At 36.2% G+C, this 27796-nt stretch overlaps 1 protein-coding gene across 4 annotated transcripts in view; it reads left to right on the forward strand.

Moving 5' to 3' along the window:
- Positions 1-2456: 2456 nt before the first annotated feature.
- The window catches only part of GALNTL6 (polypeptide N-acetylgalactosaminyltransferase like 6), a 635741-nt gene continuing 610401 nt past the window's right edge, over positions 2457-27796 (forward strand). For 3 of the 4 annotated variants that reach the window (XM_075421729.1, XM_075421730.1, XM_075421727.1), the window contains exon 1: positions 2457-2764. The gene's annotated coding sequence lies outside the window, so the exon portion shown is untranslated. Of the gene's footprint in view, positions 2765-3024; positions 3129-27796 lie in introns of all 4 variants that reach the window. The other variant, XM_075421728.1, reaches the window with a different exon arrangement.

A 27796-nucleotide genomic window follows, 5' to 3' on the forward strand; every position in this document is an offset into this window, starting at 1 on the left:
CTATCAAAAAACTGGATTCAGGACATGTATGAAGTAACCATATTTAAAAGTTTCATAGAAGCCTATGTAGACATCCAGTGGCATATGGAAAATTGTATTAAATCCCTTCGGAAATGCCAGCCACACTGGTTACTGACAGTCCAGTGTGTTGTAAAAGCAATCGCTCATTATGTGAGATTTCACTGCGGGTTTGGCCGTTGAGTCTTGTAGTCTGTAAAATTGCACATCTAGTCCTCCCACAGAGTGCTCTCTGCTCCTTCCCCTCTTTCATCTGAATTGCCTGGTGTGACTAGTTCAACAATGGTATGATTATTTAAATCCCAGGAGCAGCAATATAGAATTGAAAACAAGTGAGTAAACAGGTGAGCATCCTGATCTCAAAATGTTTAATTACACTTAACAAATGATGATCTGTTTCATGGTGTGTTGAGGCAAGAGGATAACGTACCCTGCCCGTGCAGGTAAGGTTGTATGGCCAGGTCGGGGACTTTCTATTCTCTCAGAAACAAGCAAAACACTTCCAGTCCTTCGGCTGTGATAGAACAGGAGTGATGCATGCTGGAGGGAAAAGACGGATTGTAACAGCCAAAGACTGGCTGCAAGAGTTCAGCCCAGGAGAGACTCTCTAGCCAAGCATTCCACCCTGGCAGAAATGAGAAGAGGATGCCCCGACAAAGGCTATGCTGAGGCTGTCCTGAACTCCTAAGCATACTTCCTCCAGGCCACAACAATTTGTGCCTCAGGTAGTCATTAGACCAAGCTATTTTCTCAGCTTTCTAAAAGTCCTCACTTTGTTCAGTTGTGGGGTTTTTTAACCCACATAAGATTTTAGTATCTACAACATCTTACAGCAAGAAGTTCCATGGATTATTAAAACATGTGGCCATGAAGTTAAAAAACCCCCACACTTTTGTTTTCTATCTGAATTCTTGTTTAATTAGGTGTTCCATATTTCTTGGAAAGGACTGTTAATTATTGTTTTCCTCTTACCTCCCTCACATTTTTTTGTGATACACGGATGCCCATCTTGGTTCCCATCAACCGTCTCTTTTCCAGACTGAAGAATCTCAGTCTAAAATCATGCCAGCTGCTTTTCTCTGGACTTTTTCTGGTTCTTCCATAAACTTACTGAGCTGTAGTCTGACTGCATACAATATTCAAGACACTGGTGCATCATACATTGCAATGACAGTATGACAATGTTTTCTATTTTGTTCTTTTCTTTATTCTTTCTTGCATTCAATTCTTATTATTTCACTGCTACTGAGCTTTGAGCTGATGTAGTGAAAATCCCAAGACACCACTCCTGAGAAAGCATAGTCTGTTGTTTTGTATGTGAAATTCAGATTCTTTTTTCCATATGGATCACTGTATATCTATCTTGCTAGACCTAATCTGCCATTTATTTATCTGCCATTTTATGGTACAATTGCTCAGTCATTTCCCTGCCCCGAAACTGTTCACAGATGTCTCCTATCCTCACTATTCCAAATAACCTTACATTGTGGAACTTTCTTCCCTTTCCCAGACAAGTTGTGAATCTATTGAACAAAGCAGGTACTAGCACAGATCCCGAAGTATTCTCTGTGGAAAGCTGCTCATTCTTTTTTCTGGTTTTTGACCTCGAATTCATCCTTGCAGGACTTTCTCTTTTAATTTAGACCTGGAAGTGGAACCTTCTGGAATGCACAACTTCATAATCAAGAGATCTGGACATTCTCTTTTCTTGAGGAACCCAAACGAAAGCCTGTGTTGAATCCAATAGAGCAGAAATATTTTCCTCTGTGATCATGACAATTGCCAATGAAAAGAGTACAGAGTAAAACTAATGTAGATTTAGTTAGTCTTAAAATAACATCTTTTATTTCTGAGATATTCAGCCATTAGCAAAGCATGTGTCAGTACAGCCTGTATATGGTTGCTTGCATTGTCCTTCTTTTACAATTTTACTTAGGATTCCAGCCAGGAAGTAACTAGTGGAGCCCATTTGCCCTTAGTCATTATATATCATAAGATATGCCAGAAAGCTGACCAAAATGACATGTGTTGTACTTAATGTATTACATTTTGTGCTTAAAAGTCAAGAGATTTATTGATAAAATTATCTTGCCAGTTTTTGAAGTTGGATTCCTGCTCATTCATTCATTCATTCATTCATTCTGTTCTTTGTGGATCCTTAGTATTTTCAACTCAAAAGATGGACCCGAATTTTGCCCTCACTTTACACTGCGTTGAATCCGGTGTAATAGACTCAGTCCAGCATGTGAAAACCACAAGTAATGTTATCTTTCTCAGAAACTGAATACCTGTGATTATATGCTACACTCTTTAAGGACGGCGAGGGAAATATGTTCCAAACATCACTAACAAAACCAGCTCTTTGTTCTTGGCCAGATTTGAAACGGGACAACTTTTTTGTGAGACTGATTTACAGTACTCTGAAAGCCGTTATCTGTATCCCACTGGCAATTACTTCTGATTATTATGTATATGTATGTTTTAATAAGAGCTGCCTTTTGAAATCAGCTCCTCCTTAGACCTAATCTAGGAATAAAGCCATAATGCCAATTTTATGATATCTTAGTGTGTTGCTATGGAAGTGGTATTAGCAATATTAGAAATCCAGCACTGTGGGCTGTGTAGCAGTAGAATGTGATAGAAACTGAAAGTGTGGATGTGGAAGAAGAAGCTTTTATTTCAACACAATTATTTTTGATTCTTTGGAAAGCCATCAGAGAAAAAGAAGACAGTATATAAGATGAAAGTAAGTATATTTAGATATTACAATTTATCTTGATGAGATGTCTGGAATGTGCGAGCATAAATTTCCTGGTTGTTATACAGTATGTTTTGAAATAATAAATTTAAAGGTTAAAATCACTGTACATGAATTAATATTCTCATTAAGAAAAAACGGAGATGTTTTACTGTTTGCTGTTGTGGTCATAGGCTTATTTTTCTATCACATTTTCTTAATTCTTTTTTCATTTCTTTCTTTTCTTTTCCTTTTTGGTTCTGCAATAGGAAACAGATGAAGCAGATGGTAGCAACCTAGTTCTGTTCCTTTTTTGCTGTGATTTTTTCCAGTGACAGTTAAGGATGCCTGGCTCTGTCTGGGCCCTTGTATAGTAAGTCTGTTGATATTGAGTGATTATTGAATAGCTCTATAATATATATTTATGTGCAATTTAAGGTACAAAATGATCAGCTGAAGTTTGTTACAATGTGCTTAGACACATGGAGAGATGAAAGACTGAAGAATGGATCAATAAAGCCATTACTAGATGGAAAATGCTATGAAAACATATCGGTGATGTACGATTAAACTAAAGAACAAAAATCATATACAATCACTGGTTCCAGCTTTTGACAGGAAACATGAACCTTTAGGCATAAATGACTGTGAATGGCAAAATGCAGCTGCTGCCTTCATTTGAATAGCCTAAGGAAGACAGGAGAGCAATCAAAACATGCCCCAGCAACAAGCAATCATTTCAGAGATTTATCTGACTTAAAAAGCAATAGCATGTTAGACCCTGAAGAGTACTAGACAGGATCCTGTGCTGTGGCGTTGCCAGCCCCTTTGGAGGAGATACAGTGAATAAAGGAATATTCATGAGAAAAAGGACGTTCCATAGGGAATTAAGCAGCTGCAGAACCCGCAATCTCTGCATGAAGCATCGCATACGTTCCAGTTTCTGCAGCTGCCCTTCAGCCTCTCTTCAGCTGCTGAAATACCCATCTTTGCCCCTCTCATCCTGATGAACACTCCCCAACAGCAGCTCAGGACCCTTTGCATGCTCTTCAGCAATCGGATGCAGTGCTAATAAAATCCGTTCTCAAGCACACTGTTTCACATTTACTGCTCCTTTTTTATTTTATTTTATTTTGCTAAGAACTTAAAAACTGAGAAGATACAGGTTTGCCTAAGACTATGCTGGAGCTGTAGAGCCGTGCACAGTAACTATCACAAATAAATTTCTGTTGAGAGTACATTTTAAGTACAACTGTGGTTTTAGGAGGAGATTCCAGAGGAGGTGCAAACTGGAGGTGGCATATCCTCACAGCCTAGTGCAGTGCCATTTTTGAAGAGCCCTGGAGGCAATAACAGCACAGGCCTAGAAACTATAGGATCATAATAGCAACGTAGTGTCCCAGCTAAAAGGCCTTTTTGGTTTTCCTTCTGGTTTTGAGGCGGACTTAATCAGCAAGATGTTGAAGGTCTGTACGATGCTGCCCGGTGTATTTTGCAGACATGCCCACAGCTATCTTTACTTTTACTGACATCAAATAAAGCATTTTGGAGGGGGAGAGAACAGGTAAAACAGCGTAAAATCTAAAAAAAAAAATTATCTACATTATCAGAGGGCATATTTTTTGACCTAGCTCTAGATATTTCTGCTTTACGTAGCTCCATTTCTCTTCATTTTCCATTTTCTCTTTTATTGCATTCCATAATTGCCAGAAACCAATGAAATCCAAAAATTCTATGGAGAAAAACAAGATAAGCACCCCCAGCTGTTCACAGCAGCATGAGATGCTGCTCCATTAATTCCAATATGTATGTGCACAGGCCTCAAGCACAGCCTTGCCCCAGCAACTGCTAGGAATACAGAATTGTTGCTTATAATAAATCATTGTAAGCCAATCAGAGCTCTGGATACCCTGGTGTTTTGACACATGCTGTATTTGTAATAGTGGCATTTCAAAATGTTAAGCAACAATGGGACAACTTCATTTTGTTATTGTCTTTGTTGAACTTACTTTTGACTTCTGTCACCTTAATATTACTCTTAAGAAAAAAGGAAGAAAAAAGAATAAACAATTTTGTTGCTAGTGTAAGAAAAAGAATCTAAATTGCTCATAGAAGTGTAGTACCGTTGTGTAGCTTTGCTTACACAAGGAAAAACCTAGTTCAAGAACTGTATTAACTGGTGAAAGTTTAAACCATGCCTGTGTCACCATTCAGATGTTTGTCGTTGCCTGCAAAAGAGTTCCCTGTGAAGACGACACAAAAAATAACACTGTGTAGCAGAAATTGTTAAACTGACAGCAAAGATATATCATTTGTGTTGACCAGCAGGACTAATAATAATCTCCAAGTCTTCTTGGAAGTTATGGTCATCATTCATACGGCACCATTTTTTTGCCTTAACAGATCATTTTGTAATAGCTAATGGAGTGTTCTGCTTAACATTTTTTGAAATAATGTGGCAAATAGCTATATCAGCTAATATGTCATACGCAGTGATCATAAGTAAGGAGCTTTTCAGATGCATACAGGACTTTATGTAAACAGGAAATACACCAAATCTAATTGGTTGGGATTCATTTCAGCTGAATTGAAGCCTTGTTTACACAGTAAGCCTCGTTTTTAATTAAGTAAATGTCTTTGCAATCTTTTGTACTATTTATCTATGTCAATTTAAATAACAACTGAATTTTTGGGGGTTGGAAGAAGTGAGGGTGTGAAAAGTTTGGTTTGTCTGGCTTGGTTTTAAAAGTAAGCTAAAAACATACTTCTGTTTATTTACCTTACTCCACCCTGCTATCTGTCAGTACCCAGGTTAAAACAGCTACTGTTCCTTTAGCTGCAGTGAGAAAAAATCAGATAGTGTTTGCAAATGGCTTTCAAATTGATACTGATGTTTAGTGACATGTTTTCACCACACAATCAACTGGACACTTTACTAGAATTGAAACTCAACCCAACCTCACTGTCCACACAAAGGGGCGGAGTTTCAGTGTGCTCGCTATTTAAACGGGAATGCGAGCAAGTGTCTAAGCACTGCCTTCAAGCTGAAACCCACTGGTGAGGATACAGATAATGTCAATAAGCAAAGGATAGCCATCTAGTGTTAGGATAAGTGTCAGACTTGGCTGTCAATCACGTGTGTACCCTGTGTGCTGAGAAGCCAAAGTGTATCATGCAAGTCAGTGTAATAAAATGCTGGAGCTTACTGGTTTGCACAGTTTGGTAATAAAGTGAGGCTGGGATACAGTGAATACAGTGTTGTTTTGGGACTAAATAAGCCTGTCTGTGTGGGGTTGTTACTAAAGAGTATTCAAAACTGTGCTTATCATTTAAAACCTTACAAAGCTTTCCATACATAAAATCTAATTCTTAGTTTTGCTCAATGTATCGACAATTTCTACTCAGCAGAGGAATTCACATTGTTAGTACTTACCTGGGGATACAAGCCTTAGTAAATATGCTCTGCTAAATAAAGAGATAGCATACATATTTTGGGAAGAAATACAAAATAATGCTGGAGAAATGTGATTGCTAATATCTATTAATAGAAACAAATTCTAAGTATAATATCCAAACTGTTGAGTGAATTGATGTCAGTGGTAGAAACATCTTTGGAATTTGAATGTATATCAAAAAAAAAAACACCTTTCAGGTGAAAATAAACACATTTCTGCTTATATGATATCTTATTTTAGGAATGGTGTACCTTAGGCTGTAAATGTAATGCATTAAAGGAAAACCACCAAAACTGGATCTACCAAATATTAGCACTAAGATCAGGAAGTAGTAATTATGCAGTTTCTTTGACAGTTCATTGCTTTGTACAGAGAGCCAGAGCAGGTATCTACTGATCAATGAAATTCTTTGGGGATAATTGGTCTGAAAAAGAAAGACAGCTTGAAAGAACGTAGAAATTATCCACATGACTTTCATCAAGATTTTGCATGGTGCTACACTTCCTGAAAAGGTATTGTAGGGGAGATATAACCTATGGATGCTTAGTGAGAATCTTTATCAGAACAAATAAATTAGAAAGCAAATTTTCACTGTATGTCTGCCTAAATGTTTCATGCAAGAAAAAGCAAATAGATGTTTACAGTGCATGTTTTAAGTACATTTTTAAAAAAAAATCTACCCCCTTTTTTCTGCCATAACTTGATCTTTATTTCTTTACTGGCTGTAGACTACATAGAAAAAAAACAGAAGAGAGATTTGCAGAAATACCTTTGCATACCCACATGATGTCATACATGCATAACAGAAGTGTAAAAATTAGTGTGTTTCTTCACTGGATGAAAAAAGATTTAAAAAACATATAATATTAAATGTTTAAATGTTTAAAATATTTGTTTCTGTAATGCTGGTCCTTTGAACCCTGGATAGAAAAAAAGTGATCCAAGTGACAGGCCTCTGCATCACTTGCTCTTAATCTAAAATAGTTTACACTTTGGAATAATCACAGAATAAATCTGGGTGTGACACAGATGAAATCTAGTGAAATAAATCTCTGTGCAATGGATGCAGTTGTCAGAGCAACCACACTGTAGAATTTCTCTGATAAGAATCAGAGCAGTTTAACCCCTGTATTACTAACTTTTTCTCTTAATTCCTTTCTAGTCACTTGTTTATTTCTCAAACTGAGCAGTGTTGGCAATCAAAAATCCAAGGGGAAAAAGAAAAAAAAGAGATCAAGCCATTGTTAATTCAAAAACATTGTAGCTAGAAGTTAGTGCCCAGAACTATGAATCCGGAGACCGAACAAAAATTTGTCTCCTCTCAATTTAACTTGATCTTTATTGTAGTTTGAGATTAATCTTGAATTCAGTGTCAGTTCTACAGCTGACTACGTATGACCTTGATTTGACTTTGGTGAGCTCAGGTAATTCCCTATCTGTAAACTGGATGTCTGTTTTCTGCTTAATATGGGTGCTGTGAGATTTAATTCATGGGTATTTTTTGCTTATAATGAGCATGAGGGTCTTGTAACAACAAAAACTGTGAACAGGCAAATCGACATGAGTATTGCAAGGGAGAAATCGCAGGCCAAATTGTTTAGTTAAATTTTGGATATGCACTAAATTGCAAGTCTTGCCTTTCCAGAACTATTTTGATACTCCTAAAAAAATTTCTTCTTGAAGAATGATACTGAAAATATAGGGAATTTTCTTCTGTGCTGGTGTTAGAAAGCTTTCTTTATCTCGATAAGGTTTTATCTGGGTGTTGTAAGGAGGCTGGCGAGGAGAATGTATTTCTCCTGGGGATTGTTAAATGCTGGTACTGCCCTAGTGTCCCATAATAGACTTATTGTAGTTGTTATTATTATTGTTATTTTAACTTTGATGATTTTCATTATATTCTTTTGATTCTACTTTAATAAATGAAAGAATCTTTCATTTAAATTATTGCTTATATAGTTGTGACCTCAATTTTTAATATATTTTTATACACATGCATTGAGCATATACATTCAATTTAAACTATCTAATAATTGCTTGGAAAGTTAAATTTGTTGATTGCTTGCACAATATTTATACCAAAAACATTTTTTTTATTGAATTGAAAGGTCAAATTTATTCTATCAGATGCTAGATTAACAGATACTGTGTTTGAGTTAACACATTGTTGCATGAAAATCTAGATGTGTATTTTGCTTACCATTTTAACAGCTTAAAGAAAAGTTAGTCTACTGTTGAATTTTCTCTGGTGAATTAGATTACATGACTGCAGTATTTTGCAAATACTTCGTCAAGCCAAAAGAAAGTTCAACTTTATTTTCCATGTGTTCTGTAATACATGCAGCCTATAAAACCAAAATGTTTTGTAACAGCTCTACTGCATCATAGCTGGGTTTTATTGTTAGTATTGGCCAGGTAAGTATGGCCTGAAGACACTGATCTACATTGACTTTAGTCCCATGATTCCAGAGCACAGTTTCCTCCTCCATTTGCCTGACCCTGAAATTCCTTTTTGTTACTCTCCTTTCTTCTGGCAATACTAATAAACTCAGTCACAAAAGTCTATGCGTTTCTCAGTTTCCCAGAATACCAGTATTTGAGATGTACATCAAACAGCAAGCAAGATATTGTGGGATGTAGGTTGTGTCATACACCTCCTAAGTGGTTGTCGTTACTGCTTGTCTATCATAAATCCTCTACTTGTTACACTGTTTGGGCTCTCCACACCACACAGTCAACCGTGTCTCCACTCCAGGCATAAACTACCTCCTTTCTTCAACATTCACTCCTTTTCTGGTATGCCACTTCATGTTAACTTTGGATGATGTTACGTCATTTAGACAATGACTGCTTGTCATCGTCCTGCTGGGAAGGATGTTTCCTGGGCTGAAACACTGTGTGCAGATATGAGATGCATCTGTACAATAATGATAGCCTGACTTCTTTCCTCTCGGACTCTCCTTGATTCCCACACTACAGCAGATTTTCTGAACTCCTCTTTGATAGTAGCAGTGGTCTTCAGGAACCCAAAGCCAAATATGAGAACAATTATGTATATGATTTTTTTTGCCTTATCTTTTCCTCTTTTTTTAACATTTAAAGTGTCCTGTGTATGCTTTTAGGAAATAGAACAATGCACAGGCTTAAATGCTGTTACAGCAAGCAGCTTCAAGACAATAATTTCTATGTTAAGGGTAATTTTTTTACACTATTTTAAACCCTTTTGGTTCAATACCAAAGTTATAAAGGGGGGGGGTCTATCTGAAGACATGTTGCTCCCTTTTTTGCTCCACCAATAGCATCTGTTAGTAGGCTTATGCTAGGACCCACGAACTGTGTGCCCATCAGTTCAAGCTGGATTTATAATAAAGCTATTTAATTCTGAGTAGATAGAATTCTTTTCATTTCTGTTGAATTTTTCAGTGGTTAGCTGGTGGCAGATTTTTTCTGGTTTAAGTTGCGATTGCTTCTCTGCTACCTAACATAATTCTGTGGACAGCTGCATTAAGTAAAGTTTTAACTGAGTTTTGAAGCTGATCAATATTTTCTAGTCATAAAGAATCTCTTTAAGTGAGTTGTTAATTACTATGCTATTACCATGGGTTCAGTTAGAATGTTATACTAGTTAAATGTTGTAGAGTATGAGCTTTTCTACCAGTATTTCCTTTTTCTCTATCTATTTCTTTCAATCTTGTAACTTTTTCAAATCAAGTAGAAGTTGTTTTTATCGTGAACAGATGTCTTTTTATCAATCTAGAGGAAAATATGAAGCTCTTTAGGTTAATTTGTGGGGGTTTGACCTTGGCTTACGTAGGAAAGTTGTATTCATTATATTTAGGAAAAGTAATAAATTGATTGGAAGGTTTAGGCTATATCATTTATCTTACATCATGACTTTAACAGTTAGGTTACGATTCTAATCAAAAGATGTCACTTCGGATTTTAAATCTATTTTTATCACCCAGAACATCTCATCTGTCGATATTTGATTAGAAGTCCTCACTGCTTGAGACAGCTTTTCTCTGTCTGACAGATAATCTGAAGCTCTGAGACCATCGATTGAAACTTCATCTCTAGGAGGCAAAAAAAAAAAAAAAAGAGCCAGGAGATAATTTTTGATTACACTTCAACCTGTGACTTCTGCCTTGAGCCCAATAGAAAGGCTGAATCTTCCTGTCTTATCAGTGCAAAGACAGACTATTCCAGTATTGATTTAGACAGAGAAGTTCAAATAAGTTCTAGCTTGATTGTTTCTTCATAACATCTCACCTAAGTCTAAGAGAAACTATCCTATTTTTTTCTCTATTCAGCTGCGCTTTTTCTTCTTTTAATTTTCGGTGCAATAGAATACAAGTTACCAGCCTAACATGGGCATCTGGTATGCCTGTCCACGATGTTACACATACCATAAGAAGGTTTCTGTTCAAGCACTGTCTGAGGTAATTGCTTCATTACAATACCGTAACTGTCCTGAAGATGAAAAAAAGGCTAAAGTTTCAGTCTAATATTTACTTAAAATCAGAAACAAAAAAATTGTGTGTTAGAGACTCTGAAAGGTCTTTTACCCCCACCCACAATACTAGCAAGTTCTTGTCTAATCTGTTCCTAAATATGTCTTTTGAGAAAATTGAAGGATATTTCTTGATACCTTTAGGAAAAAAATACTGCATTAAATGTTTGTAAACTTTCAATTTACTTCACAAACATGTATTGGGTCGTAAGTAGTACAAGCATATTTTTCCCACATAGCAATTTTGAGTGCTGAAAATCAGGCATTTATTTAGATATGTACCATAAATACAGAGGTACATTTCTACCTTTAGTTATCTAAGTAGTTTTTTATTTAAATGCATAGTTTACATGTATTGCTTACTCTTCCTAGAAGGATAACTTCTGAGTTCTTCATTCTACTGACATCTTTGGATCCTGGATAAGCAAAATTCAGAGTGTAACAGGCAGAAATGCTTTAGCTGACTACACAAAAGCGATTGTGAAATTTTATATTTTTATGTTCATATCTACTGTGTTGAAATTTGACAATGTTCTAGGTCTGAAGCTAGATTTTATGTCAGACAGAGAAGTGTTGTTGAAAAGCTAAAAGCAAGGTGAAACTTTGCTGTGCCTAGGACTATCTAGCATAGACATAGAAAGAACCAAGCTTTTTTGTCTGGTGTCAGAATGAAAAGGTATTGATATTAGCCAAAATAATTAGGAGCAGCAGTGGGTACCTGAGATTGCAAGACATCTAAAGATGTAGGGTCAAACTTATTCAACTTAAACATACTTGAAAACAAGAAATACAACCACAAAAACTGGCCAAAAAATTTTTACAAAGAACTCGGCTCTGTTGATATTCACATTTAGAGCTAAGAATTCAAATATAATATGTAGATAGCTGGAAGCCAATAAAGGACTCTAAAGGGATGCTCTTGAATTTAGCTGTAAGGTTAGAACACTGATAGGGACCCCTAATAGTAGGTGTCCAAACAAACATACATCAGAGATACTCACATTTATTTGATAATTAATATCTAATTAAGGTCTCCTTTGGGTTCTGAGCTAAAGACCTGGTTAATTTTGACTTGCAGCTTTGTCAATTATGTATTTTCCTTTTATAAGTCCATTTTTAAAGCAAATTCACAGTATGGACACAAAGTAGTGGTTTGCACACATCACAGAAATGCTGTCATCCTTCTTGACCAGAGTGTTCCTTAGCCATTCCTGTGAAATGCAGCATTTTATCTACTTCAAGTAATCTGGGATTTTCTTGCTGATTTAAGTCTAGATTACTCTGCTCTGTCAAAAGCCTTGGAACAGAATTAATAGCTTAGATTTGTTGACAAGAAAGGGCAGCAATTGTTTGTTTTAACCAAACTTCATGCTGAGTCTGGAGATTTTTGAACCTTGAAGCTCAAAGCGGTGAGCAAGACCCTGCTCAGAGTCTTGCAGTTCCAAAAGCTGCCAGGCAAAAAGTAGTGGGTAACTTTACAGTTAACTTAGTAATATTGAGTCAGCAAAGAACATTTAATGGTAGTCTGTATTTCCCAGCTCCCTGAAGAAAAGGATCTTGGGTATCACGACAGCAATTATGAGTATAGCAGCAAGAGAAGGTAAAAGCAACAGGAGAAACGAAATTAAATAAACTCGTCTTTCTTTTGAAGAGAAGGAAAGCTATTTGTAGTGACAGATATGCACAAAACTTTCTCTGAGCCTAGATTTAAAAGCAGAGCAGAATTGCTGCAGAGGAAAAAGACATATTTATTTCACTTTCATTACTGAAGGAATGCAAATGTCATTTTAAGGGACATATTGAATTGCTGTATGTTTAATTTCTAACAGTAAACAAGATTAGTTAACAAAGTAAAAAAGTTAACAAAATTCCAATATTTACTTCAGTCGTTTATACTGTGTTAAAATATGGGTGAATAAGCAGCAGTTAAATAAAGATCAAAGATCTTCCAGCAGTTACGCTCTGGAGAGCAGGTAGAAGAATAAAAGTCAGTTCTCTTTCGATATACCACAAAATCCCATCCAAGAGGAGACAGTTGGGTTAGGACATTTTTTTCTGTCTTTTTGCTTGCTCATTTATGTGTCATATATCAGTTGTGAACTTCAGGAAGGAACTAAAGTCTAGATTCTTAACCATTCAATACATCTTCACATTATAAAAATGCCCAGGGCATTTTTTTTTTTATTTGCTTTTCCTGAAGAGATTCCAAGGCTTAAAATGGGATTGGATTCAGTAGGTGAACTTTTGAAATTATTTCTGCTTTTCTCTACTGCCATTTGTGTCATATCAACCTATTCCAGCTCCGGAATTTCCAACAATGTCTTTCCTTGATTTTCTATGGCAAACATCCCTGCTTCATTTGTTTCTAAAAAGTTTGTTTGGAGATCACATTGGAAGATGAGGTGACATACTGTCATATGCTGTCATACATGGACATTAAGGTCAAATTACCATTCGGTTTGGTTGACAAACTGAGCTACCCATGGCCTGCTTTCCAGACTACTTAGCATTACAAATAGCTTAATTGTACAGTAGTTTAAAGCAAAGCTCCTGCTGACTTCTTTTGCAGATGTTACTGTTCAGTACGTCTGCATGTAAGGATCATAGGTCAGAAATCAGGTGATCATTCATTACATGTCCATATTTAGTAGCTATTCATGAAAAGTCCATTTTAAATAGCTTGTTCATTAGCACATACGAACTCAGTAGCTAAGGAAAGAATACAGTTTAGTTCTATGGGCTTTCATTCAGCTGCTTAATTCAGAGACTATTTTTGTGGTGGTGTGATAATCCCATGTTTATTCTAGGGAAGGAAGGAAGAGGAAAGAAGTGAGACTGAGGGCAGACTCCTATTTAGACTGTCAATAAGCAGGCCTGGATCTTGCGTGGTCTATAGATGTTGCCAGGAAAATACCTGGTGGCCTCAGTTTGAAGCATTCTTAGTATATATATAATTTATCAGTTACACCGAAGCTGGCTTTTCTAAGAACATGAAGACTGTGTTTTTAAAAGATGATAATTTGGGCAGACTTCTATAGGCAGGGGTAGCTCATGCTTCCTATAAGAACATTCCCTGCTGTATTTTAGTGGCCTGCTTTGAAAACACACAATTCCTATGCCTTTCCAATTAATAGTTGATGAGAATAATCATTGATAAGAATTTCTTTTAATATTAGGGTACAATACACTTTCTCTAAACTTGTTTTGCTAAAATCAAGACAAAACTATTTAAAGTAATCTTGCATGGAAAATGTCAGCTTGAATGAAATTATTTTGTCAAAATTATAGATAATTAAAACCACTGCCTTGAAAAAAAATACTAGGAGACATCAAAGGTGATACTCACAGTTCCACAGTTCTAATATTCAATGACAGAAGTTAAAGGAGGAGTTTTTTGTTTCTCTTCTCTTTCAGCAAAATACTCTGTGCTCTGAAACCCCTTAATTGAGCTGAAAACCTGTCACTGTTTATAAATGGGCTTTGAACAAAGCCCATAATGAAGCCACAAAATAATTTTTACAAAAATTTCATCTGAACAGACATTTGTCATTCTCTGTAGGGTACAGTTAGAAAGAGCTTTGCTGATATGACATTTGTAATTGTTTCTTTTTATTCCAAAGCACCTTATCCATCAGTTCAGTTCTTTGATGTAGTTCTTATAATATTGTTAAGACAATTGGCCAGTCAAGTTTCTTTATACCTGTCTCAGCAGATGGGTTATTGGAGGCCCCATCTCACAAATGCTCATATCTTTTATTTATTAGTTTGAAACTTTGATCATTCAATTAAGTTCTCCACTGTTCCTTTGCGTGAAGATGTGTATACGTGCATACACCTATGTAAGAACACATGTTTTAGTGTATACACACACAGCGTTATATAGATATACACCAAAATGAACCATGATGAACCAAAATGGTTTTGATTTCTCTGTTCAAGAAAAGAGCTGTCTCTATGCTGTATCTGCTCATAATGCGCCAGATAAGAAAACTCTTAACTTCACTATTCTTGTGTGCAAAGATATATTGACAGAAAGCTGGGAGGCTTTTGTAGCACCAAATAAAAGGTAAAGAAGTATGTCAGTTAGATGACAGACTGTTAGGACACAAAGTGTTCAAGGAAATGTCTAGCAGGTATGTTTATAGATTTAACTTCCAGGGAGAAGATGCAGCTAGGAATGTAATACCTTGATGATTGTATTAGTCCAGCTTTTAAGAAATCATATTCTGATGCTGTTATACTGTTGGAAGATTCTTTCCTAATCAAATGTATTTTTTTCATCATTTGATAAATAAATCCCTTACAGCTTTCCAGAGAAGTGCAGTTTCTTTATTTTTACTTTTTAACCATGCTCTAAAATTTAGTAAGGATTTATATCTTTTATTAAATGCCTGTAAACCTCCACAAAAATTTATTGCTCATTATTAAATTTTACCACGTTTCATTATCTACTTCAGATGGTTTTCTTTTGCACTGTAAATAACCATGGAGACTAGCAGGACTCCTGAAGCTTGAAGTATCTGCATTGTTAGTAACCCTGTCATCTTTTGGTATTTGTAAGAAAATGCCAAGGTGTTTCCCCAAACTCAAAGGCTTCCTTTCTTACTTGCCTAAATTTAAATAGTACGAATTTACAAGATATCTCCTTTTCTGTGTATGAGAACCAACTTTTTTGAAAAGCTCAGAAACTTGGACCTTTCTAGAGCTACCTTGCTACGGTTATTTAAGGTAAACCTATAAATTACAATGAAGGGTCCTCAGGACTTTCCCTGGACAACCAAAAACTAGACAATGTGACATTCTGTTGAACATCAAGGAGCTGAAATATGGGTACAGAAACAAAGGAAACCTCTGTAGACTTCCCTTTCCCTACTTTGTGTTCATTTAAAATGAGAAATAGTTATCTTCTCATCTTTGGAGACTGATGAAATCATAAATGCCCTGTATTCTATTGATGCACAGGATATTCTGGTCTCCTGAGCAAGCATACTCATTCTCTTTTTTCGTTTGCATGTTTGAATGTCTGACAGAATGTGAGTAAACGGTAAAGAAAGTAAATTGGGCTAGATGGGCTTAGGCCATTCCCCATTGCATGCTGTATAGAGACTGTATTTTCCAGAGGTTCAAATTCAGTTTCCACACCTGTGAAATAAGAGAATCTTGTTTCAGACCCCTTATGTAGAAGTAGTCTTAACGTATTACTTCAAAAGGGGAAACTTTGGTTGAAATAGATTATTATGTAGATTGTACTCTAGACATATGTAGATCAGTTTTATTTGAATGTTCAAGTTTAGGAACAGATTTCTGTGAATCTAGTACTGAACTTAATGTCACTGTGAGTAGTCATGCATCTCATGAGAGAACTGGGTGTTTCAACAGAAATGTAAGTGGAAGCTGTTTGGAAAATACTGTGTTAGTTCTTTCATCTTGTTTAAAGGAGAAGAGTTTTTCTGACATATTGCTCCAATTTAATGCCACTAGATGGATGTTAGAAGCTCTGTATTTTCATATCTTAATGGTTAGTAATGAAAAGGAGTATGTGGATTTTATATCTTAAAAAATCTGGAAAAACATACAGTGACAATTACCCAGAAAACACAATCATTTAGTCAGAAACACTCCTAAACCTCCAAACCATGTTAATGGTTTTACAAATAAGTGAGTTTATAGCTTCAGGTACAAAAGAAATTTGTGGGTAATTTTAATCAATTTTTTAAAATCTTTGCTGAAGCTTTCTCTAAATTTGACCAAGTTTTCTTTATAGTATGTACTTGTCAGCTAAAAAGAAGTATTTTTTTTTTTTTAATATGTCTGGTGTTAATTCCTATCTCTAAAAATCTTCTGTTTAGTTTGGATATTTGACCTTTAGGTGGGAATTTTCCCTTCATTCTGTATTAGGTTTGAGACTGGGCAATACATTCCAAACAAAATCAATGAATTGCAGAAAGAGATACATGATAAGACTGCTCTAGAAATATTTGTATTTGATTCTGAGATTTGTAGATAAATATTCCGTAATTTTGGAGAAATGACTGTATCTTTATTAAGTACTATTTTTCTGCCAGTGAAATGGAGATCATTCCATAAAAAATTTTATTGCATACATCCGTCCTTAGTTGCTATTATAGAAAATGTTCAGTTTCTATTCTCTAAACTGCTTTAAAGACAGGCTGAGCAGTACCTTTTTCAATACATGCCAGCGCAAATTCAATAAATCAATGGTAACATTTTTGCATTTGAAAGCAACACAGCTGCAGTTTTGATGTTTTGCTTGAAAGATGACAAAAGGTGTACAGTAGGACCAGATCAACGACTAGTATTTTTTATTCATGAGCTTCATTGTTTTCTTTGCTCTGGCTAATCTACTCAGTGTAAATTTTGACTCCCCTCTATTCTCTTTTGCAGCTCAGTATACCTTCTTTCCATTTTATTATCAAATTCCATCCTCTCCTCTTTTCTGCTTGTATCCTTGTGGGCAATGTGTCCTTTCTTCCTTTGTATTTAAAATTTGAATCCTTGATATGTCTTCTTCTCCCACACATCTCTTTCTGTTCAGGTCTGGGATTTTTGCCTGCATTTCTATTGCAGAACCAAATTCAGGCCCTTTGACATGTTTCTTAATAAAGGATCTTGCCTCACATGTCTAAACTAGCAACTGCCTCTTGTCCTTTATCTTCTCTTGCTTCACATTACTGGTTTGTTTTTCATTGCTACTCTTCTCACTTCCTGGGATGTGAATAGTCGTTCGATTGTATCCTCTTATTACAAAGTCTTTCTAGAAATACTTGCTTCGAGAAAACACCTTACTCCTTTTGTTTCCAAAATTTCCAATTCTTATATTTCCTCAGCAAAGGTCTCTGAAAGCACGTAGAAGATAGCATTTCTTACTAGCAGTGATACTAATAAGTTAGCATGCTAAAATGAAGAGTAAGTGATGTGACACAAAGCTGACTGAACTGGTAACATGGGTTCAGATTCTCTGACCCTATTTTGCTTGTTTTCCCTGGCCCGCTACATTAGTCTTACAGCTTCAGCTGGTTTAGATGTAATGAATTACAAGACATAGAACATCAGCTGCCAAAAAAATGACAGAGAGAAATGACTAATGTCCCTTTTCAGTAGGAAAGCTTGCTTTTTCTTTTTCTCCTTTTACTTTACTCTTTCAGGCACAAATTATTCTACAGTATATTTAATGAGTATGCTGTTGATCTCTAGATTTTAATCAGTAAATGAAGACTGAGAGTAAAAAGCCCTGATCTGAAACAAAGCCTACATGATCCTTCCTACCAAAAGATATATTGAAAGAAACAGGAGAAATCTAATAAATGAAACAGCTCCCATCTTCACCCTTGAAATGACTAGTCTTAGGTATGATGTGCTCTGCAAAGCATCAGTATTCATGCCAGAGTAAACTGAATTAATAGCGCTGAAAAATTAATCATTTCATAGCATAGATTTTAGGGTTTTTTGCTGCAATCTTTTTAAAAGAGAGAGTGAAAACCAGTGAACTTTCTGCTATGAATTATTTTCTTTTTTATAGTATTTAACTTCACTAGGCCGTCATTGTGTGTGTCATTTCTGATGGATAAAATATTTCTCCAGCAGCTGCACAGCAATATAATTAAACATGCTTCCTACTTTTGATAGATAAATTACTGGAAACATTTATACGGTGGAACAACTACATCAGCTATCATTTCTTTGTTTAGTATATTGCACTAGAGAGCCTCACTCTTCTATAATACTCCATACAAACTGTAATATAAAATTGTGGAGAGGGAAATTACAAATCAGGATGAAACAGCTGATAGGAGTCTTTTTAGTTTTGACAGTGGAGGTTCTTGGGGTGTGGTGGTAGAACATTGCTTAAGAAGTAAAAGTTCTGTTTTCAGTTTGCTTGAAAGGAACTTGATCTATTAAACATCAAATTTACAAATGTGATTTTAGAGTGGGTCAAAATTTGAGATTTTCCTTTCTTGGGGAATTGTAAATATTGCTCTTAAGTTTTAACCTTGAAAATTTGATTATACAAGTCTATTGTTGAACAAACACCAAAATTTCCAGTTGAAATGTGTGTGGGTTTTCTTCACAGTTAACCTGCATCCTTTAAGAATTTTGCTCCATCACTCTCAGTGGGATTTCTCAATCCTAACTAGTCTGTATCTTCTTTCATGCTCCATGATGATCTGACTTACACGAAACACAGTAATACTTCTGTAAGTGGGGAGACTCTGACCAGATTGGACACCTTACCAACCTAAATCTTAGACTAAAAGGGAACGTGAAACACCTGGGATGCATTTCCCAGGAGACACCTCAACAGCTCAAAGGAACGCATGTATTAATATCATGTGATTGGTATATGCAGCGCAGATCCCTAGCCAATGAACTTGGTGGATTTACACAGGGGTGATTTTGTATTTTTTTCTGTTCCCACTTTTTTTCTCCCTTAGATGTCAAACTGCTTTTACATGAGAAACAAAGCAAGAAGGGCTACCCTGCTCATTTTCCATTAGGAATACCTCTGGAAGACTGATAGGAAAGAAGAAGAGACAGCCGCGCTGTTAGCTCTCCACCATCAGAGTTCTCAGGCAACACTGCCAGTTGTATAGTGTACAGCTGGGGGTAATTGCTAATTCTGTGTTCCAACGGCTACTGGTAGTTATAACTGCTTTGGTGAGCTGCAGATCAAACCCAGAGCCACTGTGGCATTGCACAATTAACACAGAATGCATCATCTGGGGATTTAGCATTTGCTGTTGAAAGGAAGCTAAACAGCATTAACAAGTCTCTTTGAAAGGGGTGATCCGAATTATATTTTTAATAACTTCTGGTACTGAGTGAGGAAAGGGTGTATCTTCCAGCTCAATAGACGATCAGTTTTATTACTTCAGCTATTTGACCACTTAGTTTCACAAAACACTTGTGTGTTCTTTTTCACTGTTGTTCATCCTTATTTCCCTTTTCTTCTTGGATGGTCAACTCTAAACATGTCTGCTCAAGTCCTGTCCTGAAACCCATAACCTACAGCTTTCCAGATACAGAAACATCAACCAAAAGGACCAGAGTGTTCTGTGAAGACTGGCATCAATGTGACACTACGTGGAAGAAAATTTGACATTTTCTCTTTTGCATAGGACAAATTCTGCTTGTCACAGCCCTGAGAATGTTCCACAGAACAGTCAGATTTCAAACTCCATTAAAAAGTTTCTTCAGCTGACACTAGAAACTCCTTTAGAAGGAAAATTTTTCTGTCCATTGAGACTACATTCCTAAGCTGTGTGTGCAAAGTATATAAAGACATTCCCATAGGCCCTAATGTATTTAAAGCAGAACAGGCCATTTGAACTCCAGGAGATTTTCATTAATTTATTTTGAGTTTTTATGATAATAAAAAGTCCTTCCTTTGAGATGGTTAGGAGTGGAATAGATGTATCTTACTGGAGTCTTGGCATGGCACCACGCATTTATCGGTGATACGAACAGCATGCACTATAGGAGAAAAGCAACAACGGTGACAGAATGAAGGGAATACACAAGAAAAGAATGGGAGGCTTTTCTGAGATCAATTCCTTTCTTAACAGCTAACACATCAGCTCTGGAACCCAACAAAGTCTACAGGACAGAGATCAGTGTTTTAAGTGAGCTTCAAATATTACTTCGATTTCTTCTTTAGATTTATGCAAGTCTCCTCTTGCTAGCTCACTTCAGTGTATTCCCAAAACTAAATTAAATACGAGATGTTCAAAACTCTTCCATGATGTTTATTCATGATAAATATGCCTAAGACAGTTCTACATTAGCAGAAATATCTATGTTCTCCTAACAAAATATTCAAGCAAGTGAAGAGACACTATCTTCTCTTGGAATTTCCAGACACAAGCTGGAAACTTAGACCCTGAAGTGTTTCCTCCTACAGGTCAGCTAGTCTATGCAATGGGCGCACTCTGCCATCCAGCTGTCTTCCACTGAACTTGTGAAAACCTGAGGTAGGATTCTGTTGCTTCATTCGGTGTATTTGTATAATCTCGGCAAAAGTATGGCATAGTATGGCTCTAGATATGCTCTGGCTATACTAAAACCAAGGACAGAAAGCTGTATGTAAAGGAGATTGTTTACTTATCTTTATGGTATAGGCATAAATAAAGTGAGACTAATATGCAATTGAACGGTGAACAAATAGTTGGATGATACACAATTCTGAAGACAGAGTGCATCAGAACTGTCAAGATACATGCAAGAGGACATGCCTGTATACTCTACTGATATATTCCAAAGCACAGTTTTTATAAATTCCATAAATTAAGGAATTTTATTCATTGATGGCATAATCTTGAGTAAAAAGTCACTGTATTTTGAAGCTCAAGTATGACAAGTATGAACAGGAGTGTACATGCAGAATAGGAATGTAAAGTAACTTTGAGCTCAACAAATTTACTCAAGTGTCTGTTTTCTTACGTGACTCTGCCCAAAAGAAAACTACCCCCTGCAGGTCCAAATAAGAAAACCGAGCACTTCAATGTTGTTGAAAGGTTATGTTATATATTATTTTTAATGTACAATAGTGACCTTTAAATATTAATCAGAGAAGTGGTAATTAGGAATTTGTGCCATTAGTGAGAAAAACTGTCCATATATTATTGAAAGGTGCTAGTATATTGTTTCACTCTTCTATGTATCTTCAGCACGCATTTTTACAGCCCTCAGTGTCTGTAGATAATCTTATTCTCCCTGCCTCAAGGGAGATTGATCATTTTTGTCGCTTGGTGATGTAGCTAAATGGATAAGTGGAAAAACTTCACCAAATCTTTAGCTTATACAAAAAGAGCTACTTCTATTGTTAAAGACAATGAGTAACGACAACAGTGAAAAAGTTACACCTTACCTGCCTGAGTTGCCTGAATATTTGTTTGAAGCAGAAATGCTATCCAACAATTGAAGTATTTTGATTTATTAATGAATATTTCTCTGCCAAGTACTTATTCTTACAGTCAAATAACTTCACCAATTGTGCAATTAAAAATTATGAAGATCTTTTTTTAAAATATCATAGAATCACAGAATTACAGAATCACAGAATCACAGAATGGTAGGGGTTGGAAGGGACCTCTGTGAGTCATCTAGTCCAACCCCCCTGCCGAAGCAGGGTCACCTACAGCAGGCTGCACAGGACATTGTCCAGGCAGGTCTTGAATATCTCCAGAAAAGGAGAATCCACAATCTCCAGAGAAGCCTGTTCCAGTGCTCCATCACCCTCAGAGGGAAGAAGTTCTTCCTCATGTTCAGCTGGAACTTCCTATGCTTCAGTTTGTGCCCATTGCCCCTTGTCCTGTCGCTGGGCACCACTGAAGAGAGTTTGGCCCCATCCTCCTGACACTCACCCTTCAGATATTTGTAAGCATGTATTAGGTCCCCTCTCAGCCTTCTCTTCTTCAGTCTGAACAAGCCCAGCTCCCTCAGCCTCTCCTCGTAGGACAGATGCTCCAGTCCCCTCACCATCCTCGTAGCCCTCCGCTGGCCTCTCTCCAGTAGCTCCTCATCTTTCTTGAAGTGGGGAGCCCAGAACGGGACATGAATGTTTTTAGTTTTCCTTGCCTATTTTTTCGAAAGCTGATTTCTGATTTTTTTCCATACACAAACACAAGCTCATAAGGGAGAATTTTGGAAGGTTATTGGTGACTCAAAGGTTGAATGGAAGAAATTACCCTACCTCTACTATGGTTGTCACTATTTTGCCTGATATAGTAGTAAAAAAAATGTATGAAAGGTATTCTGATCATTAGTTCCTGAATCTATAAATGGTAAATTGTCTTTATATTTCTGAGATCTTGATTTTATAGGATTAGCACATTAAATTTAACACTACGTGGGACTCCAAGACTTACACTTTTGTCAATCAGTCAATTTATGGCTCACCTTAAAAATTAGTCTTTATTTAAATACTATGTAAATATACACAGCATAGATTGACCACAGAAAAAAATTTCTTTTTCATTAAATATGTAGCTCAGCAGCTTTGTGATAAATGGTGACATTATGTATATGCCAATCCCTGCTGGAAAATTGGAGCTATTCTAGACTTCGCTAAGAATTTGACATGCCACCCTAAATGTTTAATCAGGGATGCTGTGACATTCAATGCTCCTTGTATAAATGTGTCAGTCTAATTTTTATTAAACCTTCTCAAAATGAAACAGAATCTTCTTCTAGGAAAAAAAAAAAAGCAGAATGGAACCAAACTAATGTTATTAATATATTTCTCAATGGATATGGTATAAATAATCTAAAATTAACTATGATCCTCACTTCACTGAGCACAAACTTCCCTAGTAAAACTTTTCAACTGGAATAGAACTCAGAGGAGTGCTGTGTCAAATTAATGATCATGAAGCAAGGCTCGCACAGAATTAGTAGTCAGCTTCTGCCTTGGCTGAGATCAGGGAATAGATGCCATTCAGTCATCTGAACAGAATTTCTATGATAAAATCTGTCCTTCAGAAAACCCAGAAGGACCTAATGGGACTTTCCTGTGACTTCTTCATCAGTTGATTGTATTCTGGCCATGGAAAATACATACTGGATTTCAGATAGGGGCTAGAGAAGGCAACTGCAAAGAATCAGTATTAATCTGTTGGTGCTGATCATGCAGATTAAAAGGGCTATACAGGTTAGTAGCTCCAGTACTGAAAAACTTTGTCTATATGTATTAGCTCTTCATTTTTACGTATAGCTTGACTATGTTTAGTGAGACTAGCTGTATAATTTAGGAGAATTGAGCAGAATTAAATTTTATGTGTACGAGCTAAATGTCACAACATGGAAAGAATTTTTAATACGAAAATTTATACTTCACAACAATGCCCTTACTCTCTTACTGATGTTTCTTCAGATTGCTTCTTGTAGACATTTTACCTGCTGTTTATCCATCCTCTGGTGTTCTAAGAAAAAAATAATTAGGTTCTATTCTGTCATCAAGAGACAAATGTTTTACCAATGCCAGCTCACCCAGGATTTAATTGCTGGTGCTGTGAGAAAGTAGCAGACCCCATTGTAGTTTTCGTGTTGTTATTTACTTGTGCTGGTACAGGATATTGGGGCATGGGAGTACTCTATAAACACAGAACAGAAGCACACTCCTGTGTGTCTACTGACAAAGTAGAGATGTATGCACAGAGGAAGTGGAAGGCTGGGAGACAGTGCTGGTCACCATTACAAGCAGTGGTTTTGGTGTGTATGCTCTAAATCTTCTGACGATTTACAGAAATCTTGAAACTGGAGAATAAAAAAGGTATCTTGATACATACTTAAAATATTAAAGAAAGAAAAAGAGAGTTCTCTATTTTTATATAGCAGATGATTCCAGCCAGGTTAAAAGGAAAAGGAGATTTTCTCACAGCTGATTTACTTCCAACGTTTTCAATAAGTGGCACAGTCTTTATTTTTTGACAAAATAATAAAGTAAGACTCTAATATCTTGACCAGTGCTACATTGTAAAGCTAATGACATGCTCTTAATCAACCCAAAATTGCAGAATTGCTGTATTTGCCAGCACTCTTTCCTACCTGGAAGGTGGGTACAGGCAGAACCCCCAGAATCCTTTCCAGTCGCTGAATGATCACATGTGCCTAATGGCAGCAAATATCATTGTTCTATATTTTTTTTGGTGTAATGCCGTGTCCCAGGATATGTGCTGCAGCACTTCTATACAGACCTGATATCCACTTGTGCTGTTGGGTGTGAACAAAGTGTAAAACCCAGGATTATATTCCAAAATATAAGTTATGCTTAAAAAGAGATGCTCTGAAGGTTTCATAGCTCCTGTATACCCAAGGTTCTTTTGAGAAAGTTAGTGCTTAGCTTTTACTGTTGAGATTCTACAGTTTAAAGCAAAGAAAATCCCTATTTCATTGCCTATAGTCCTGGTTCAGCAAGAATTATGTGATAGACATATGCTCAGAAATGTATTGTTTGTAAATATAATATATACAGTATAGTTTTGTAATGTAATTGCAAAATAAAGTATAGTGAAATGTAATAAAATAAAATATAGTAAATTTAGTAAAATAAAGTAAATGTAGTAAAATGGTAAAGGAAATATTAGGAAGGAGACTATTAGGAAACTATACGAAGGAGAATCTGAAGTTTTTAAGAGACAGAAAAAACAGTTCATGGCTTATCCCATATAAGGTCTAGTAAGATATCAACTTTCTTGTCTGGTAGATGGAACTTTAATGCTATGTGCTCTGCCATGGTTCTTGATATGTACACAGTGGTCATTCTTGTACCATCAGGAAGCAGTTGGTATATTCAGCAACCTATTCAAATGTTGGAGTAACCCAAAGAGAAAGCAATTAAATAAGGAAAAACAATCTAATCTTTCTTACAGTTTTGAGGCTCCTTTTGTCATGTGGCTGAAGCCATAAAATTACTCACAAATGCATTCTCTTTCTCTATGCTTGAGAGGAGATTTCCAGAATTATACTATGACAATTCCAGAAAATAGTAGCCTGCTTATTTGTTATCCCTCTCCCCCCACTTAAATTTCTTTCCTCCTAGTTACCCTGGCATATGGTTAAAATAAGACCTTCAGTCTAATTCATGATTAGATGAAGGAAGAGGAGGCGAGGAGGCTTTAATGTAGATCCTGAGGGCATTACACTGTTAAGGGTTGTTGTGGTCATTGGAAGAAATTATTATTCATCAAGATACTTCTTTGTCCCCTTTCAGCCCTCTTAATTTCCTGTTTCTCTGTGTTTATATGTAAATATCATAATGCTGGATCTTGCAGGGTTTTCCAGGCAAAACTGAAGAGGCAGTCATCGAGTCATAAAGTCTCTTTGGGGAACAGTGGAGAAGTTTGACTATGGGCAAAATAGTATTTTGTATCCAACGCTATTTTGTTTACTCCACAAGAAATATTTAGGTTTCATTAACAGTAATGCTCCTTTTGGGCATTGCTGGCCTTTGATTATTAGTTAGGAAGCAGAGAAAAAAATGTAGGCTGACATGAAACCATCTGTTTGCTGTTTGAGGGGAGCTACCTCTCAGGCCTTTCAACACAGAGAGGAAAGAATTCTGGACACAAAAATTTCCTCACTAGAAATGTGAGGAACAACAGACCTACAAAGCAGTGTCTGAAAAAACACCCTGATGAGAAATCAGACAGAAATATACAGAGAAATATGTCTGATATTAAAACTCCCCGTGATTTGACCAGTATGTTCAGCAACTCAGGAAAAGTAGCACTTCTATTATATATATTATAAAAGAGAAGTGACATCAGGAACATAAAATACAGAAATGACTGGGGAAAATGATCTTTTACTGTAGTGCACAAACTAATGTTTGTATTCTACGATGAAAGAGCAAACTACTGGAGAGTGCTCTTAATCACACTGAACACTGTATGATGATATACTGAGGCCACTACGTTCCCCAATGACTGCAGCAGTGTGGTGAAGTCATACTGCCTATTCATATCCCAGCAGTAAAAGTGAGGAAAACTTGCCTTGGTCTTGCAAAGGCAAGTGGTACATAACCTGAACGTGTGGGAAAGGAAAAAGAGATGACAAAAGCTGTGGAGCCTTCAAAGTTGCCTAAGGCACCCTTTATGGCAGAACAGTTCCTAGCCTCAAAGTAAAATAACTATTACTTGATTGATGTATCACAGAAAGTACTTTATTCTGTAATCTCATGGAGCATTGTTTAGTTTAAAATTTGTTTTTGAAATGTTTTATTCTACAGAATACCCATAACAGTAACTGCCGTAACTTTAATGAGGTTTCCATATCATAAGATCCTATTATACCAGTCTGCTTATTCTTTTTTTGCTGATAAGTGAAGTAAGAATGCCAGCTGTTCTGGCTGAATTATCAGGTCCATGGATTACTAAAAAGAAAATTAATATAGTCATTATTTCTTTTTTTTTTTTTCCATTGAATAACATTTAGAGGCTCCAGTTGGTCTAGAGCCTCATTATAATAGATGCTATATAAACATTAAAGATGGCCTTTCACGGTAAATACAACATGTTGTTATTGTTTAGTTTAATGTTGAAACAAGCTGAGTTTTGTTTACAGTTTCAGGAAGAGAGGTCATGTTTAAATAATGTTGTTCATATTTAACTAATATAATTAATTCAGTCATCCAAAACCTGCTTAAAGACTAACAAAAAGTATATCTGTAGATCTGAGAATACACAGAAAATTGCCTAAAATTTACTTCACTGATTTTGTACTGACAGCCTAAATATTGTATCGCATACTGATCTGGGGGTGGGGAAATGGAAGTAAAACAAATTTTTTTCCATCACAAAACAACAGTGAATACAGTAGCACTATTTTATTTACAGCATAGATGTATATTTAATCAATTTGTTGGTAGCAACCTAGGCAAAATTGAACCAAGTTGAAAGAATATAGTGTTTCATCACATAGTGGAAAAAAACTGTGTACAGGTATGTTGAAATTTGTTGAAATTTATTGAAATTTACTGCACTTTGAAATATATTGCATACTACAGGAAAGATAACTTATCTTTATATCTTATGTTATTATTGTATGTGTCAAATAGAATTTTAGTTTGTCATATACCTAAAAAATAGAGGTTCGTTTCAGGAAAGCAGTTGTCACTATATATGTATGTTGGTCATATTTATTTTAAAGTCTTAACCATCACCTCACCTTGATTTTTCTTGGAGTGATAGAAAGAATGACCATCTTTCTCACTGTTTAAAAGAAGAAACTCACCAGGGAACAGGTAAGATCTCTAAAGACAATTGTAGCATTAGCTCATCAGGGGCATGACGTAGAGAAAAAAAGGGTGCAGAGTATTTCTGACATAATGTTCTAGGAAACACTTGGAAGGAATCTGTTCTTGGAACCAGGAACCTTCTGTAGAAGACTGCTATGAACTGGTTTTGTCTCGACATTGCCATTGTCTTCTCTTCCTGGCCTCCAAAACAACAACCACAACGACCTGCAGGAAAATGGTTGCGCGCAGAGTAGCGCGCGGACCAGCAAGAGAGAACTTGTCTAAGCAGGCAACACATATGGCACAAACTGCACATATGTGGA

This window comes from Opisthocomus hoazin, chromosome 5, assembly GCF_030867145.1.
Source record: "Opisthocomus hoazin isolate bOpiHoa1 chromosome 5, bOpiHoa1.hap1, whole genome shotgun sequence".
NCBI classification, from domain to species: Eukaryota; Metazoa; Chordata; class Aves; order Opisthocomiformes; family Opisthocomidae; genus Opisthocomus; species Opisthocomus hoazin.